Source organism: Ambystoma mexicanum, chromosome 6q, assembly GCF_040938575.1.
Source record: "Ambystoma mexicanum isolate Mex_15411 chromosome 6q, UKY_AmexF1_1, whole genome shotgun sequence".
Lineage (NCBI taxonomy): Eukaryota > Metazoa > Chordata > Amphibia > Caudata > Ambystomatidae > Ambystoma > Ambystoma mexicanum.
In genome coordinates this window covers 299,106,225-299,125,804 of record NC_090937.1, presented here as the reverse complement: position 1 = coordinate 299,125,804, position 19,580 = coordinate 299,106,225, and the positions used below count along the sequence as shown (strand labels likewise).

The 19,580-nt window shown below is 42.4% G+C and overlaps 1 protein-coding gene across 1 annotated transcript in view; it reads right to left on the bottom strand.

Moving 5' to 3' along the window:
- Positions 1-19,353, bottom strand: part of RASSF6 (Ras association domain family member 6) — a 288,183-nt gene extending 268,830 nt beyond the window's left edge. Inside the window, exon 1 of the mRNA XM_069630785.1 lies at positions 19,142-19,353. The gene's annotated coding sequence lies outside the window, so the exon portion shown is untranslated. The remainder of the gene's footprint in view (positions 1-19,141) is intronic.
- Between the last annotated feature and the right edge of the window lie 227 nt (positions 19,354-19,580).

The following is a 19,580-nucleotide window of genomic DNA, read 5'->3' as shown; positions in this document are numbered from 1 at the left end:
CAGGCACACTCTGCAACAACTGGAGGAATCCTCTGGAATCCTAGCGGGTACTGTATCAGACTAATTCAGTTCCAATCATAAAACCTACCACATCTAGTCTCTAAAATATTGTGATTTACATGAAACTGTCTCTAGTGATGCTGTTTTTTTTTCAAAATAAGAATGTAATATTTCGTTACGATGAAATGCATATGCTGCCCCACTATCTCAACAGTGGTGGAAAAAAAAATCGTCTATGAGTAGATATTGCCGCTCTTCCTTTATCATCCTAGGAGAGATGAAACCATGAAGGATGACCAAGAAGGACGATCCGGAGACCGGGAGCAAAGACACAACGGGCCCGGGGTACCGCCCAATCTTCCCATCAGGACCGGCGAAGAGAACTGATCGATCTGACCGGATGGAGAAGAAGATGCTGAACTGTGCCATCTACAGAAGAGGAAGAAGATTATGCGGACAGACCGGTGCGTGGGTCAAAACCCTTGGGCACGCGACTCCCCATCGACCCAAACTCAAAGTGCAGTCACGTGGGGGGGCTTGTAGGGTGTCCTGACCCACGTTTAAGCTACCCTGCTACAACATTTGGTGCTGTGGGCTTAGGAAATTCAAGATGGCGGAAAACCCACATGTGCGCCGAAATCCAGGAAAGCTGCGCAGTTGTGCGCACACCAAAATGGTTACCTAACTTGCCACCCACCAGGGTAAAGAAAGGTCTTTGTTAACAAAATCCACTTTTACTGATGTCAAAAAGTTGCTGAAATCGTGACTCATTGGACCACTTTAAAGATTCAACCCTTTTTGTGGGGTTCCACATAACCATCTTACTGTAAGGAGCCCCATCAAAACAATGTTAAGCAAGGATTTACTACCATGTAAGAACCATTCCTGTTTAGAATGCATTAATCCAAGAAAATCCCAAAAATGGGTGCAGTACCAGTACTCACCACTATCCAAAAGCCGGCGTTTTAAAACCCACTGTGTGTTTTTCTGAAGGCAAGCAAAATGCCTATTTCAAACCTTGCAACATGTGCAAAATATTCACTGAACACCAGCAGACATTTGGCAGAATGGAGTTTTGTGTACCTACAAAATCTGGGAAATGAAGAGCCCAAAAACAATGCTTATAACAAAAATGCTATGGAGTCAGCAGCTTAAGCCTAACTGCAACTGGATTTAAAACCACCAAAATCGAAAATGTTAAATTAAATGAGTGACCTATGTTTGGTGTCACATGCCTTTGTAACTGTTGAAATGTCATAGTTTTGCACTTAGAATCAGCATTCTAGCTGCATGTGTAAAATTACAAGTTATTTTAAAAGCAACAAAAAGTTAGCTGAAGGTCTGGCTTAATGAACTTGATTTTGCCTGGCAACTACCCCCATCAGCAGTGAAACTTGAGTCACCACTGTGTTCCCAGGCCAACCTTCCTTTTGCTGCCCAAGCTAAGGATATGCCATCTATCTGATAATTGAATTATCTGTGCTCTGCAAGAGAGTGAACAAAGCCCTCTTCACTCAGGCAAAGGTTTTTATTACCGCAGTCGTAAATTGTAGCTTCCTCTTGGCAGGAGCTGGGAGGAGCACTGCTTGTGAGAAGCAAGCTGGCTTGGCAGAAACTGGAAAGACTGGTTTCTGTACCATGTGACCTGAAAAGACACACCCCTGCAGCAAGGATATGGTTTTATAAAAAGGGGGATAATTCATAGTGCGGACATGTGAAAATTTTATAAATGATACCATAATTCTTGTGATTTTTCTGCCCACAGTTTAAGACGTGGTAGGAACCGGTGGTATGTTCAGGGGGGTTTTAGCGGAAAAGTGGATATTACTCTAAATGTGTGCATGTTAAAAATCTGAAACTTCATCAGTTAATGTCCCTACCCCCTGCACACATGTATGTAAAGTTGGGTCCATGTCGGAAATTGAAAAAGCAGTTAAAAAGTCAATTATGTACACTCTTTGAATGCAAGCTCCTAGGAAAAGCAGATTTGGACAGAGACATGGCTAAATTCAGCCACACCATGTATATGTAATTTCAAACAACTGTGTAACTCTGAAGTATGGATTTTGATCATATATATATTTGGGTGCACAGATGATAAGGGAGGTGGTTTCAAGAGATCATAAAATGACATCAATCTGACTCACAGTTCAGTTTGCCAATCAAGCGGAGGAATGGAAGCCTGACCAATGACGAATGAGAGGGGCAAGTCTAGTGATGCAACACACACACCCATTCTCAAGAAACAGATAAAAGCAGAGAGTCAGGACACATAGAGACATTCAATTCCATCTGCCGCTGGAAGCCCTGCCGGAAAAATCCATACTTACCTCCATCAAACTCCAGAAAGCCAAACTAGAGACTTCAATCTATCCAGAGCAGAGACCAGACCAGAGAGAAAGCAGTGCTGTGCCTAGCAGAGACCAGACCAGAGAGAAAGCAGTGCTGTGCCTAGCCGAGACCAGACCAGGCGCTGTGAGCAGAATCCGGAAAGACCTGACCAGACTGAAGATCGTGACCAAGTCGCTTTCCTGTTCAAAATCTCTTGTGAGTACTTAGCAAAACTCAGAACACATCTCTTAGTTTAAATTCATCTAATTCAATCTATTTAACCTAAGTAGAACTGCCTCCTAGCTGTCACCTGTCATTTCTAGTAAAATTTGTCATTTTGAAAAAGTGTGCGTTTAAAATTTACAAAACCAAAAACGACCTTTACTAAATTACTCATATCTCCGCAACCGTTTGGGCTAGAGACTTGCAATAACTTTCATTTTGAAGCTGAGATCCCAGGCTTTCCTAGGACCCCAAAACGGTAGAGATAGTCCTTGCGGTTCCTCTGTAATAGTGCTCGGCGCATCCGCGAATTTTGCCGCGATTTGCAAATTTCTTCACATGTAAAAACTGCTGCTGCTTGCCTTCCATTTGCCAGAAATTCGTTTAACCTGCTAACTATCCCTGCCTCATTGCTAGTGTGAGCCTGGACTAATATTAACTAGATACCACTCACCCTGAACCTCTGAAAGGGAATTAAAAAGCATTTCCAGCATATTTCTCATCCATTGCTAGCACATATCAAAGCATTTGGGCCTGTGTTTTCAAAACTCCTATCTGTTTTCTGTAAGCTTGCTGGGATTGAACTGAATCACATTTGATTGCATTTCTGAGAACTGTGTGCTTCCTTCCATTTCCTTGCCTTGCATCAAGGGGGGGAGGGGATTGCCAGAGAAAAGTGATTACATTGTTTTGTTGAAATCATATTGAGTATTTCTATACTGCATTTCATTCATTCAACCTTGCATCCATTTGAACTCTATAAAGCATTTTGTACCACCTTCTTCTTTTGTTCCTATTTACCAGTGTGCTACCTTATCCATTTCATGTCCATTCATTAGTGATTATAAGAAGTGTGTTAGTGCCAGATTCTCCGTTGTTAATCTTCATCATATCAGATTAAGTGTGCTATTCAATTATTAATTTATTATAAAGCGTGATATATCTATTGTTTAAATCATCAAATAAACCTTTTTAACTTGCAAAACAGAACTACTTCTTGGCTCAGTGGGGTCAGGGGGATTCCAAGAGAGGGGTGTTATATAGGGGTAGTCATCCAGAACGCATGAACTGGACCTAAAGATATATCAATAAGGGTTTTCCTTCAGTATTATAGACTAGGCGTTGACTTAGCTGTAGTGTTGAATTGAATCCTCTTACAAAGTTCAGAGAGCAAATAAATATGCAGAATATTATAATGGCCACTAACAGTAAAGCTGATCTCAGTGGCAAATGACAAAGCTAATGAAGTAATGGGAAAATGGGGAATCACAGGAAAAAGGGAAGAACCATATATAAGGGATACTTGGACTAAAACATGTACAAGAGAAACCCACATGGTGTGAAAATACATTGCAGTGTTCTATGGATGTGCAAAAATTGTATTTATTTGTATTCTTATTTTCTATTTAGTATTCATCAGCCCATGAGGCTTTCGAAACAAAAAGCACAGTAAAAACAATGGTCTGATATTATATGATAGTTTATTTTATAGTGCCTATGCACAATGTGTTTGAAAGCGCTTCAAGGCAAGGGAGGGAACAAGGGAAAATACAATGACATTCGTAAAGGCCATGAACAATAAGGATGTGAAATTAACTATCGTACTCGGCCTGACGATATTTCAGATAATGCAAGAGCTAAGACATAGATAAGGTAGGGAGGGTATTTCAGATAATGCAAGAGCAAAGACATAGATAAGATAGGGAGGGGGGTTGGGAAGGAAATGGAAACAGACAGGCAACTACTGTACTAGGCCTGATGACATTTCTGGTAGAGCCGGAGAAAACAAAAAGGTGAGGGAAAGGGGTGCAGAAAGGGAGGGGAGGAACAAAACAAGCAACTATCGTACTAGGCCTGATGACATTTCAGATAGGGCTGGAGGGGGGGCAACAAATAAGGGGAGGGAGGAGGAGACAGATGAGGATGCTATCATTCTAGGTCCAGTGACAATTCTGATAGAGTAAGTGCATAGAAAAAGGTATGGGGAGGAGGGGAGGAGATAGGAAAAGGGAGAGGAGGAGAGAACAGAGAGTAAGTAGTCAAAAAGAGTGGAGAAGCAAGAGGCGAGAGCGAATACAATTGCAGAAGTCAGTAGTAACACATAATGTTGCAAGCCTGGATACAAGATGAAGATGGGAACAGCATGATTCAGGGCCACCATGAGAAAGAGTGACGCACCGTGAATCAATGAAGTCCATAAAAGTCAAATACAGCATTGGCCACAAGAAGTGATGGTGAAACCAGAATGTATCAGGACAAACTCCTGCAGAGGTAGGCTAGCAGGGGCCAGGGGGAGCAGGGTAGAAGATTCAAGAAAAACATGCAACACTGGTGTGCGAGAAAGGGAGGGGGGGTATAAGGGAACATCACGGGATGACCAGAGGGATGGGGATGGCATGTGGGGACAGAGGGAGTAAACACATGTTAGTGCATGCTTAACTGCTGTCTGAGCAGGGTTTCGAGCCCTGGATCCTCCTCATTCGAAGAGGTCCAAACAGGAATTGCCCTTTTTTGTGTCTGCCTTTCGCTTCGGACGCCCAGATGAGAGACGCCCTTGATCTAAGAGTTAAGAGCAGGAAGGAAGAGGCAGGGCTAAGAAGGTGGGTGGTGCTTAGGCCAGGTGACCAAGATCCACTTGCACCTGCTCCCATCTGCAAAGGAAAAGAGGCTGGAGGGCTCCTTAAGTAGGGAAAAAGAGCAGCAACCGGGAAGGTACCAAGTGGGTGGGGCTTGCTAAGTGGTGAAAAAGAGCTGCAACCAGGAAGGTACAGGTGGGTGAGGCTTAGGCCAGGTGACCAAGATCCACTTGCATCTGCTCCCCATCTGCAAAGGAAAAGAGGCTGGAGGGCTCCTTAAGTACGGAAAAAGAGTGGCAACCCCTCAAAGGATTTGTATAAAACAATATAGAATCATCATGCACCTCTTAAGTCACATATAAACATTAAAACATGACTGTTTCTAATACCACCTCAGTAGTAAGCCACCACTTAGTCAGGTGATAGATATTCAATACATTGTTGTCCTCGTAAAAGTGCTCCCAGATACATTCCAAACTGTCGGTATGAAGGGTTGAAAGTCTTAAACATCTGTAAGCCGTAGTTCTGATCTTGTGATGCTATCGCAATATATTATGAGATGTTTGACTGTTTACAGTGATCTGGTTCCACAGAGTCTGCAAAGTCTATGATCCCTGTCTAAGCCCATCCGGTTCCCCATAACTACAACCGTGTTTTTTAAATAAAATTTCAGCCATAGATAAGAGGGAATAATCCTATTATGTGGGCAATCGCGCACATTTTGTGGTGTAGCAACATGTTTAATGAGCTCTAATACGTATTCACCGCTATGGGATTTAGTAGCCAGGTTAACCATAGTCTGTTCACAATCCTCAGCATAACAGGCTGAAGGAATGGTTTGCTTAAATCTTGAATAGGGGCAGCCAAGGGGATTGTCAGGGAGGTAAGTACATCACTTCCGTCCTTCATCCACAAGTAGCCTGAGACAGAATTTTCCAGAGCCAATAACAGATACAGAGGCTGATGTAAAATGATGTGTAACAGAGATGCATCAAGGACATTTCAATAAAGCTGGCAGATCTTTATAGAGAGGGCACCAACAATGCTCATATTTCCATATTCAGAGAAGATCTTTGACAGTTGGTTATGGCCTTAAGGCACATCCCATCAATCCTTATAAATTTGGGAAGCTGATTCCTACCCCAAAGTTGAGCACCATATAGTAAAGTAGATCTTATTTTGTAAAATGAGAGATGCCATTAGACCATTTAATTGTGAACTCTTTCAATATCCTCTCTAAACCTGCACGCATATCTATACTCCTTGTCAAAAAGAAATCACTGCTTTCACTGCTTTTTTCCCCTTTGCCTCAGTTCCCATTTTCCCACTACTCTTCTGTACATTTCCCAAAAGTAAGACCAGCTACAGTTATGCAGGGTCATTTATGTCCTCTGCGGGAAAGTCTGTGTTTTTAATTGGTGATCTCAAAGTATCCCTTTTTTGTCCGAGCCTGAGAGTTGTTCTGGCGAGTGTGAAATGTTCTTTCTGTTGCATTCTTTCTGCCATTGTTGTGTGCATCAAAGCCAGGAAGTCTACAGTCATCCTGGCTTTATCCAATTCTTGGTTAGGGTGTTGGATTGTAAATTATTAGTGTCATTGGGACAAGTTTAAGTCACTGACCTTTGAGTGTGCCCTGTATGTTTCAGTGGCCAATAATAAAGTGTGATCATTTGAAATTGGTGCAATCTGAAGAAATCTGTGACTATGGGCCTCATTCCGAGTTTGGAGGCAGCCATGGCGCTATTAGCACCATGGCTGCCTCCAAACCCGGGTCCGGGTCCGGTCTGGTTGAATGGGGACTTACAGGGACATTCCGACCTGTGCGGACCTGGTAAGTCCCATTCAACCAACCATTACCATTTGAGCCCCCATAGGGCTCAATGGGAATGGGGAAGGTGCTAATTATGGCCCGCAAATAGCGGGCCCGTTATTAGCGCCCTGGTCCCTTAGCGTGACACTATTGTAAATCAGCATCCTGTGCCTTTGTTGGCTGGCAATATTCACTTAACCGATGCTCGTCTTGTCGAAGTGTGATCAGTGTGACCTGTTGTCCCCTGTATTAATCACTCACCACTGTGCTAATGGGCATAGGATTTATCATTGATCAGTGGCAAGAGACAAGATGCTGTTTGGCACTTTAAATGGGAATCATAAAAATACCCCATGATTCATTCTCCAGTGCTGGAATATAGCTAATATTCACCCTTCATCATCCTCCAAATGTAGTCTGTACATATCAAAAGCAGGGCACCAGTATGTCTTTTATGTTATCAGCGAGCAGTATTTCTACATCATAGCTCCACAAGTTAACTTGCCTGTTGCACAGACTTGGGTGTAACCTGCAAGTCACAAACTGGAATCACACTGTGTCTGCTCTGTTTTTTTTGCTCTCCTAGGTTGATCCAATGAGCTGCAATGGAGTTAGATAGTAGGACTATCTTAGGTCAGATGTGCTGGATTTATTTATAGATAAATGATTGAGCAGTGAACACATATTGGTAGCATAAATGGGTTTGGTGTCTCAGTATGGCTTACATGTAAATCAGTGACCACCCATGTTCATGCACTTGATGCTTCCAGACCTCTAGGCTATTGTCTCATCATATAGGAAGCAATTAAAGGACCCCTTCTCTTTGAGACACTTCTGTGTTTACTGTCAGATCCAGGAAAAGTGTGTTTTGACAGTATATGCCATGTTAATAGTAAGCTACACATTTATATCTGATGGACCTCCGTCTAGCAGCCAGACGTTTCACTCCAATCCAGTAGCACACGGCAGCAGCTCAAGAGGTAATGGCCCAAAATATCGCCCTCATAATTCCGACAGCCGAAATTCCAACATTTTTTTTAACACCCCCCTTACATCACATATATATGTAGCGGGGTATGTGGTATTATAGTACTATGAGGGAATGCATGGGGTCTCCCTGCTAAACCTACTCCAGGTATTTTTGCTATTCTGTGCCTTAAGTCTTGAAAGTATACTTGCAAAACTCAAGTATATTATATTTTTTAGGTAGACATTTTTTAGGTAGATATCAAAAACAAATATTGACAAGGCCACTACCAACACAGTAAAAAGACTGTCTCCACAACACTAGACCGATCACTCATATACAACGTGTATTGCTATTGCTATGCATCTGCAACCACATCTCCTTTTAGGAACTTTTAAAGTAATGACTGTGTATGTAGGGCCCAAGTATGTATTGCATTCTGGCCCATAAATATAAACTACAATAAATAACTGCTAACCGAATCTTATCCATGGATAGAAATGACACGTCTTGTAGATTTTTCTCCAGATCTAGAAGTCATTCAGGCATAAATGAAAGAAAATGGTGCTGCAGCATGTAGAGGAGACCGTATGGAGAACCCTGTATTTCCGACATGTTATTTTAAGAATTCAGGAGCCTGGATTTTATATTGCTGTTTCAGCCGGCTTATTGACTTTGTCTTCTTTTGTAACCGATGATGGTTGTAAAGATATGATTCTGCACATGATATTTTGCAGCAGAACTGTATCATTAAGATCTTTGCATGACACGTTTCCTCGGATACCTTGGGCATTTCATTTGCTTTACACTGACACCAAATAAACAGGAACCACAAGAATGATAATGGGTTTCACTGTACCATGGGAACCACCGGTACTAGGTTCCCTGGTATTGCTGGTATCTTGACTGGCAGATTTGTCCTGTGATGGCGAGAGTCTTTCAGGCTGTTGATCCCCTTTGCAGCCATTTTGATTTCCATTTTTCCCTCACGGTGGACACCAAACCTTGGCAGAAGTGGAGAAAACTGCTATAGCTCAGTACAGCATGCAGGGTACTCACCACAACAGAAGCCCGGGGCTTCCACTGTACGTTCTACACAGGACCTCTGTGAACAAATTCTGGGCCTCATCCGTATCTATATGTGCCTGCATGTCCTGCTCGCTTTGCCTCTCCTTCACATCCACATGTGGACACCAGTCTCTAGCTGATGTTGTAAAGGTTAAGAAGATGTGAGTGCAGAGTGGAGGTCCTCCTTGGGTTTTGTTCTTTTTAAGTAACAGTGAACTTGCTCAACATCCACCACAGCCCCTGGATGCTCCACTGCTATGGCTGAAGAAGATTATTGTCTTGGCTATTTTCAGATCTGCTCTGCAGTCCTATATGAGATATTCAATGGCAGCATTTCAGGTGGATAATAGGTATCACTGTGGCCCTGTACCTGGAACGTGCTTGGCTGTAATGTCAAACCATGTGGGATAAACTTCGCCAACAGGCACATTTGTACGTGAGAGCGACAAAATCTCTGAAGAGTTCAAGAGGTGTCCTTGCGGGCTAGCAAAATCTCAGTTAATGGTTTTCACCAAAGCCCTTCATGAAAGATAATCAATCCTTTCATCTGCCTGACAAAGATTACAAGCACAGTGATTCTCTCTGCACAGGAAGAAACACTGCAAATATTCCCAAAATCAATGAAAACAGTGAGAATGAGGAGGAAACTAATGAACGAATACTTAGGCAGGTTTTAAACTTTGTTGGTTTGGAGAAGCTGATTTGCTGTCTTTCTGCCACCCTTGTAAATTGTCACAGGATGAAGGCTCTGTTGTGGTGTTGGTTCCTGAAATACAGCTAGCCCTCAGTCATTTGCACCTTTTGACAATGGAATCTAATCTGAAATTAAACTATAACAGACCACAAATTGGAGCTTTCAATACAAAAATTCCAGACATTAAAATCAGAGGGTATGCTCGCACATCTGGAACTCCCTAAACAAAAGGCTGAAGCAGTGTGGTGCCCGTAGCCTGGCCAATCATAACAGCAGGAATTTGGGCAGATATGGCAAACTTCCTGCAGAGTTAGTAACAGTAAAAGATAGGACATCCAGTTAAACGAATTATAGACTAGAATGCCTAAGCTGCAAAAAACATTATCTCTCCGACCAAATTGCTGTTGTTGATAACCCTCGAAAATGATTTGTTTCTGTAGCTAATTAGTTTATTAAACAATGCAAAGGTTTCTATCTGTTTCAGACTAAGGCTGGCAATATCTGTCAGAATATAATAGAGCACTTTATTGTTCGCATGCTGTTAGGATTAATACTTCTTTTTAATTGTATTTTATGTAATTGCGTTTTTTGGTTTGTACCAAACCGTACACAGACATTCCACCCTCAAATGTTTCTTATCAGGGTGAGTGAAATTCGAACTCCAGTCCCACCAAAGAGCCTTACTTTTATGTATATAAAGAAATTTGATTGAAACGTAAGGAGGATCACCAATAAATGTAATGGACTTCTCACATTTTCCTACCAAAACAAAAATTAAACAACTGTGGTTCGGTATAATAACTATCTTAATTTTACCAATTAAAGCATTGTTCACTGTAAGCCTGATTTTGGCCAGAAAATGTAATCCTTTAACAAGGACATGGAGTACAATAACATTAAGCCTATCTATGCTCTAGTCACTTGAAGTGGAAGACTTTTAGGTACATTTAAAATGTATTTGCAAATCGAACTCTACTGCACATTTAAATGTCTGAAAGGTAATATTTCAATACCATACAGAAGGGTTGGAACAATGTTTCTGTATAGTGGAGAAAATGAATAGCCACCATACTGTAAATAAAACCTGTTTGTCATGGCAACCAAGGGGGAAATCATTCCTCCTTTCACTGCCTATCTAGTACAGTATCAACCAATAAATACCACTTAAAATGTTTGTTGTGTAAAGCGCTCCTTGAAAATGGCCTCATGTGGGAGTTGACGATGTTTATGTGCAAACCATTATCGCCGTAATATTTCCAGATTCAGACTTTCACACATCAGAAGAGTTCTTTAGTCTCTAAACTGGGAGTCTGCAGCTTCTGAGATGTTTTAAAGTATGACTCCCCTAATTCCTCACCTTTTACAATGCTGGCTAGATCGGATGGGAGTTGTAGTCCAAAACTTCTGGGAGGCCAAATGTGCAGGCCACTGCCCTATACTGTCAGAGTTCTACTCCCTTTCCATGGTTTGATGTAGTCAGTCATTAACTAAGGGATAACCGTCTGGCTCTCCTCATGAGCTGCACCAAGCAAACATACTCAAGGCCCGACTAATCAGGACTCTATTCATAGAGAAATCGCTCGTCAAATGACAAGTACTACTCTCTGCTCAGGAGTGGTGCCTGGGGCCTCTATACTGCCAGCGATTGCTCCAGTGCTGAGGAAATATCCCATAGATCTGAGGGTTCTGGATACTCAAGGTCAATATTGCATCACTGTCTTCCGTGATAGATCACAAAGATTCAGGCCCATTTTTTCTTGCCACAAGAAGACTAGTTCATGAATCTTCACTCATATAAAATGTGCAGTTGCATTCCTGTTTTTCTTTCAGCTAGTGCTGCTGGTGCCAAGAGTTTAGTTGGCATAGAAAGGCCTAGATTTGCCAAATAACATAGCAGAGAGGGGGTCATGCAGGGCGGAAATGAAATATTAATGCACAATGATGGCAAAGGCAGAGTTGTTTTAAAACATTACAACCCCCATCAGGAGACATTGTTAGAAAATATAATGTGCATGTTATTTACCAATTATACATTAGCCTATTCACCTGACATTCTAAGATATGACATGTTAGCCTTTATTAATTTCACTAACAGCTAATGTGTCGAAGCCCATAACTCAAAGAGATGGTGTCAGACACATGAATTGTGTTCCATCATTCTCAGGAATTACCTCAATGACATGAACTGTGGATTTCAACCAATAGAAATCGTACATTAGCAATTTATTCAATTAGACTCATTGGTCTCTAAACATGACAATCTCTGTAAATAATCAAAATAAAGCTTATGGTTAACTCTCTGTTCAGATCTATGTGTGTTGCTGCACACTGTAACTAAGCATTGGCGGGATCAACTCTGAACCAATTTGATCAATATCCTCAGTGCTCTAATAACAGTTGTGAAATTATAACACAAAATGTACCTGAATACTGTATTGTTATGGCATGAAAATAAAATTGTTTATTTTCGACAGTACAGTTTATTGAATTAATTGAGTAGAACACTGAAATAAAATGTTAGACATTCTGTAATTAAATAACAATCAAGATAATTCATTTGTCTTAGTAGGTGTGCTAACAATCAAGACGTGTTCCTTTGTAAGGGATTGCTTTGTCTTAGTAGGTGTGCTAACAATCAAGACGTGTTCCTTTGTAAGGGATTGCTTTGTCTTAGTAGGTGTGCTAACAATCAAGACGTGTTCCTTTGTAAGGGATTGCTTTGTCTTAGTAGGTGTGCTAACAATCAAGACGTGTTCCTTTGTAAGGGATTGCTTTGTTTGTTGGATTGGAGGGGGATGACAGCTAATGTTTGCACATTCAGTAAATAATGGGCATGTTCTTAGAATGTCTGTCTTCAGGTTATACTCCATTGGCACCCTTCTGATTGGATTAAACCGTTGTGAATGTTCAAAAGAGTAGTTAGGTTTAGAGAACTAGAACCAAGTGACAAATTGACATTAAGAAAAAAATCATATACAGAAATTAGATTGCAAGACTTCCAAATTTGATACAATCTGTAATTTACTGGAAAATGCAGTTCTAGAGAAATTTAAAAAATCGCAGGTATTAAATGATTACTGTTAACTTTAACTATTGGTTTTAGCCCCACTGCGGCTTGTGCAATAACACATTTTACATTCTAGTGAATAACCATAACAGCATCAAGACTAGCCTTGTACTTTACCAACATCATTTAAATGATGGCAATTTAGATAGTTCGACCCGTTCACTCCAAATGCATTGTCAAGTCCAGCCCATGTATGATAATTCCTAAAAGCGTTGTAAAACTCACCCACAAACGCATCATGAAATCATTTCCATATGCTTGTGGGGGATTTAACAAAGATATGGGAATGATGGTGCTCACACAGTTTTTTTTGTTGTTTAAGTAAAAAGCGTTTTTCGATGGATCATGATCTATGTCGCTTTAACTGTACAGCACATCAACATATTTGGGTCCTACTGCGCTTTATACATTTATAACTAAAGGAGCGTGAAGGGTGTTGATCGTGTGGCGGTGGGAGGTTCCAGGAAAAAGCAGGAGGCAGCACAAGAGCAGGTCGAATGGTAGAGGGGAGACAAGGCCAGTAGACAGAGGAGGTGGCAACAGGTAAATAAACAATGGAGCAGATATAATAACTAACAGGGAAGGATTTGGTTACATTGTGAACTTTTGTCCTGTGTATCAGGCTCACTGCAGAAGTGCAACTTGCAACTATTGTGTTATTAAATGTTGGAGGAGTGCAAGACTTTGCTGCCAGCCACAGAAAGGACTGGTGTGCACATTCTCTGTTTGTGATATTTATTCATAGGGAATACGTTTGCTCTTCTTCTGTTCCAAAAAAAGATTTGTAAACATATAAATTCAATTTTTTAAGATCTTCTAATGTATCATCTACCAGAAAATACAGCCGACCTTTAGTGTAAAGTTAAACTTGATAAAGTTTGTGTTATCAGTTGGAAAAAGAAAATAATGTATACAGGAGAGAAAGATGGAATGAAGGAAAGAGGGGGGCTGGGGTGAGAAAGAAGGACCTAAAGAAAAAAACAGAGAGAAAGAAAGACAGACAATTGAATAAAGAAGGAAAGAAAACGAAAATAGAGAACAAAGAGAGATTGGGGAGAGAGCCAAATAAATTGTGTCAAAGAGAAAGAAAGTAACAGAAAAGAGAAAGAGAGAGTGAACAGGAAAGCGAAAAAGAGATAAAGAGAAAGAAAGAAGGAAGGAAGGAAGGAAGGAAGGAAGGAAGGAAGGAAGGAAGGAAGGAAGGAAGGAAGGAAGGAAGGAAGGAAGGAAGGAAGGAAGGAAGGAAGGAAGGAAGGAAGGAAGGGAATATAAAAAATAGAAGAAAGGAAAGATGGAAAGAAAGAAAGGAAGAAAAAGGAAATTGTGAAAGAACGAAAGAGAAATAAAAAGATAGAAAGTAAAAAAGAGAAGAAAAAAGAAAAAGGAAGGACACAGGTAGCCAAAATATAATTGAAAAATAGCATTATACACTAAAAACTTGAAAATGCATCCGTTTCAGGATGGTATCATTGTACTCAGTGCCAGCCCCAAGACTGCCAGCGCCGTGTGCGAGATTTTTCGTTGCGCCCCCACCAACCACAACATTCTGACAGCATTATCGCCAACCCACCGCAAATGCAGAACAGCAGAGGCCTCAGTTCTGTTGTTCGGCCGATACTTGTTCTTGAACAAGTATCGGCCCAGCAACAGTACTGAGCCCCCTGCTGCTCTTGTAAGAGTGTTTTAAGAACCAGCTCAGTGCATGTCAACCTAAATATCGGTCTGGCCCCGCGCCTACTAAAGAATCACCCCGGGCGGCGTGATTTTTTAATAGGCGCTGGGCCAGATCGATATTTAAGTTTACATGACACTGGGCGGGAGGCAAGGCACCCTTTATTTACTGGGATGGAGATGGAGGGGGTGGCGCCCTTGTGCGGCCGCACCCTCTGAGCGCACCGTGAGCTGTTTCCCATGCTCAAGTCCGCTGTGACACGTTAGAAGTGCAGCCATGCCCCTCCTGAAGAAAATGTCTTGTAGTGATCAGATGAGTCTATTATTGATATTTTGCAACAAGGGCCATGCCAGCTCCCAGAAAGGCTCGTTGTGGTGTTCTTCAATGTGCCACTGGTCACCAGTTTAATGTTTTAAAATGATTTAATGAGTTTCCCTTTCAAGAATGTACGCAACACATGTAAGCAGCAAACCACTATTACTTTATTGTAAAGGCCAAAATACGACTTCACTGAAAATAGCCTTGTGATATAAATAAGTCATATATGAAGGCTGGAATGCGATGCCTGGGTCAGGAACCTCATTTCACCAAAACATCAGTGGTAGTGGAAGTGACATCACACGACCATTGACCTCTGATGGCATCAGTTCGCATTTGACCCCACCCGAAAGTGACATCAAAGGAAGCCATGGAACACGAACTTTCTCCCGTGACAAAACAGGAAGTGGCATCACATAGCAGTGTTCCTAAGCACACTACGAAAAATATGGTTACGATATCACTGTAATGTGATATACATTTCATACGAGAATGGATCACCTTATGTATCGTTAATATCAGTACAGATATGCCCATATTATCAAATTACTGTGAATGCAAGCAGACGTCCAAGGCCAAATGATAATGATGTGTTATGATATAGCACTTAAGCTTAAGCGCTTTATATAGAACAAATATACATACACTATCACCTAACCTATATTGGTACCCATTTATCAACCTCAGAAGGATGAAAGGCTGAATTTGCCTTGCCAGGATTCAAACCAGTAACCTGCAGATCACACACACATCGCAGCAGCGAGTGCTCAACCCGCTGAGCTCTTAGTGGCTATAGCTATGTTACTGATTACAGTAAAGTGAGCAATTACATGTTCGAATGTTCTCAAAGTCAGAAAGAAAATTACACTCTTTAGTGGATACCATTAAACTGGTAACTGAGATTTAACAGCAGGCCAGTTCACCTGCAGGTCTGGTGCAAAGTTGGCCACATGTCAAGCCTGCATGGCTTCAGAGGTTGGCAAAATACATACCATTGGATGGGTTCCTAACTGTGTATTAATGAATTTAGAGAAGCGCAGGGAAAGCACTCACATGGCATCCCACACTCTGAGCACTCGTTACCACAGGTGTCCTGTCATTATCTCGAAAACAAAATGTTGAATTACAATAATGTCAAAGCAATAATGTCGAAAACAAAAATGTTGATTTTTTTTTTTTAATTTACATGTTTTTTTGGGGTTCCAGTGGTTAAAAAAAAGGGGTAAAACATAAAAAAAAAAAAAAAAGGGGGGTTGGGGGGGAACCCCCCCATTTCGAATAAAAATCAACAAAAAAAAAGAAATTCGACATTTTTGTTTTCGACTTTATTTTTTCGACATTATGACTTTCGACATATTTGTATTCGAGATTATGACTATAAACCGTTACCACATACATGCAAACAAACATCCTGAACAGCATTCAATGGAGATAGGAAAGACAGACATATCGCAACAAAGCATTAATTGTGACACAATGAAATCAAGGGCCACTTTATGTGCTATTGTCAAAAATTTCTACACTGTACACAAGCTTTTAGGCACAAGGACGTTGTCAAGTGACAGAGGAAACCGGGATGGAATGTCTTGTGATGATCATAACAGAGATAAAGCCAGAAAAAAATATGCTATGACTGGAACTTGCGAAAAGCAAAATACATTGTCCGAATTGGAGGCTTATTCTACTCTAAATGCGTTTTGGACGTTTTGTCTGCATTGTGAGTTTGTGGTGTTTAAGAACAGATTAAAGCAGTGACTCACCCCCTGAAGTGTGTCTGAAATAAACCTTTAATGAGTCTAGCAATTATTGTATAGAATTACAGAAAGACAAATTATTTGTTATTCATATTCTTTTTTATTTATGGTCACCTCTCAAAGTGTTACACTTGTGGAACTCCCTGTTTTTGTTTAAGAGTCCTGAACAAGAAAGCCAGCCACTCCACAAACAAAGAGCCACATGGCACTGGTCACAGCCCAGGAGCTTCAATAAAAAATAAAAATAAACCTTAGGGGTAGCAAGTGCGACCCCCCCCAACCCCCTTCAGGCCGAAATGAAATACCTGCCATGGGTCATAGTCACTGTCAGGGTGTGCCGTGTGACGCCAGAGAGTGCTATTAAGTTCGGGATGCGATCTGAGCCTAGTCCCTTCCGGCTCCAACTGCCCCATAGGGCAATGGGCAAACCCAAAACACTAGTGTGGGTCACTTTTTTTTTTTTATCAAAGTAGGACACTATTTTGGCTCATGTTGGCCAGTTTGATAAGTTACTTCACAATGTGGCTAGTAGTTTTGACCAGTGTTCATGAATGAATATTCTTTAAAATGCACAATTTGCATCACATTGTCGCAAAAACCTCCCTCTTGGGTACTACTCAGACTGTCACAAAAGGAATGAATTAACATTTGCAACTGTAGGCCACTTTTTCATTGGTGCGCAAGACAATTGTATGCCCGAGTCCGGCCCCGAGTCCCTTCACGAGCCAGGGCAATCCCCTAAGTTTCAGCCCATGATTCTAGTATGGGCATGTTTTTTAGGCCAGAATGGGCCACTTTTTGACAAGAGTGGGCCAGTTTCTTAAGTGATTATACTAGTTTTAACCAATGTTACTAAGCAAACATACTTTCAAATGCAATACTTGCAACTTATTTTACCAAAAATACCCCCTGGGTAGTCCTCACAGTCTGTTCTGAAAAGTAATTCATTGCAATGTGTTCTTGTGGGCACTTTTTCATTGGTGCCTGGACCATATTATGTCACAGTTCGACCCTGATCAGGGCGCCATCCATGTGGCTGGCATTTGCCCTGGAAAACTTCAAAACCTGCGCACAGATAGCACCGGAAGTTGGACTCTGTCTGCATCGATGATCCTGGTGAAGCTGGGGGCGGCCTCCACATTGGACTCAAGGATGAGTTAATGGAAACAGGCACCCCATCTAAACGCGGGCCTACTTTGGGAACCGTGGCATGAGCCGGATCTTGTTGCAATGGGAACTTGGGCACAGTCCTAACGTCCCAAATAAAAGCGACTCACAGTGCAGTATGAGCATAAACACGTGCCAACAGGAGCCGCGCTGGTACAGGGGGGATTTGTGCAGGGTCAGAACCCGGGGCAGAAGAAGGATTTGAGCATTATCGGAACTCGGGTTCCGCCTCATTCTGGGCAAAACACGAACCTAGCAAAATAGGATGCTCAACGGCCACGATCATGGGCACACCTGCATAGCAACGTAAGGTACATCAGTGCAGAAGCTGGCACCTGGCACCATTCGAGTCTTAATACTATCAGAACATGAGCGGTGTCTGAACCCTGGCATATTCTGGACCAGTATGAGAGTGGCGTAATGTGAATGGTGTGTTCAGGAAAATCTGGCCAGTATGTGGGCCTGGGCACTGTGGAAAATGTGAATGCCACCTGACTCTGGGATTCACTAACTCTGGCGCTATCTGGAGCTGGCCACAGTCTGAAACTGCACAATGAAAACCAGAGTACAATCCGAACTTAAGAGCTAGCCTGAACCTGACACTATGCCAACCTGAGCACTATCGGAATTCTGGCCTGGCATGAACTACATCCTGACGGAGCGTGATTTTGGGCATTGTTAAAACCGGGCTTCACGCATAGATCTGGGAACGACCTCTGCACTTGTGAACAATTTGGAACTGGGAAATATATGAATGAGGCCGGTGTTTTCTGGGCCCGGCCCCTGCCCAACACAGCAGCTAGGACCATGCAAATCTGGCACTTGTAATAAACACAAACAGCACACCTATGTGGCGCGTGACAGATGGTACACAGCCTGGGACAACCTGGGACATCCTGTGGCGCAGTGTTCAGTGCAAGGAGTTTCTGAAAGTGTCAAATCGTATTCTAACGAGGTGCGAGGAAAGAAGCCAAAACATATATCTTGGATTTACAATCTGCCTGATGATATTAATTTTGCGATACTCCCACTGTGCTTGAATTGTAAGTATGGTGCGAAGCGCCTGGCTGTAATTCCAATGTAAACGTGTACTAGTGGGTTTTAAAATAAAGGCGGCCGTTCGAGGGACCTGTGCATTCTTCAAGCGTCACACTTTAAGCAGAAATGATAGATTCTTCACCGCTGCTCGACGTGCAGGTGTCGCAGCGCGCGGCAGCTGGCACAGTGTTCGCGCAGAACGGGATTATCCTCAACAGCCAAAGGTCGGGGCGCCGACGGACGGCGCCAGTGTCCTTTCCTGGAAATACGTGGAAGGAGAACGGCCTTTAACACGCCCAGCTTTATCATTTTGAAAGGTGGGTTGTCTAGTCGCCGCCGAGACCAGCAGCAGCTGGTTTGAAAGAGCACCAGCAGCCGGGGTTACCTTGCGACTGCCCTGACAGGAATATAACAGCGGGAAAGAAGCAGGCTCTCCCGGCTCTCAGGTTACACGTACCTGTGCGAGCTTCAAGCGCGCTGGGAACGCCGGAGTTCTCTCAAATCCTGGAGGAGGCCCGGGAAGGACATGGCAGCAGTGCCCGCAGTCCCACTACCTGGCAGCGCCCTTCGTGGTTTACACAAGACAAAGGCAAAGTTAATTATTGTTTCCGCGGCGAAGAAGGCAGGGAAGTGGCTGTCGGGCATGCGGAGGGCGCAGCCGGCCTCGGTGCATGTCGGGAGCCTTGACTTTCCCTTGGAGAATAGCTGACAGGGCCACTCCCTTCCTCACAGGCACGCACCTTTGACGCGAGGCAGGTCGGCTCGTGGTTAACGCTTGGAGGACAGATTTGGCACCGCAGGGCTTTCCCTTTCCAGTCTCAGCCAGTCCGGCTCTGAATTCCTGTAGACCATTTAAAGTGTTAACTTGTATTATTTTTTTTTAGCTTTGTACACTT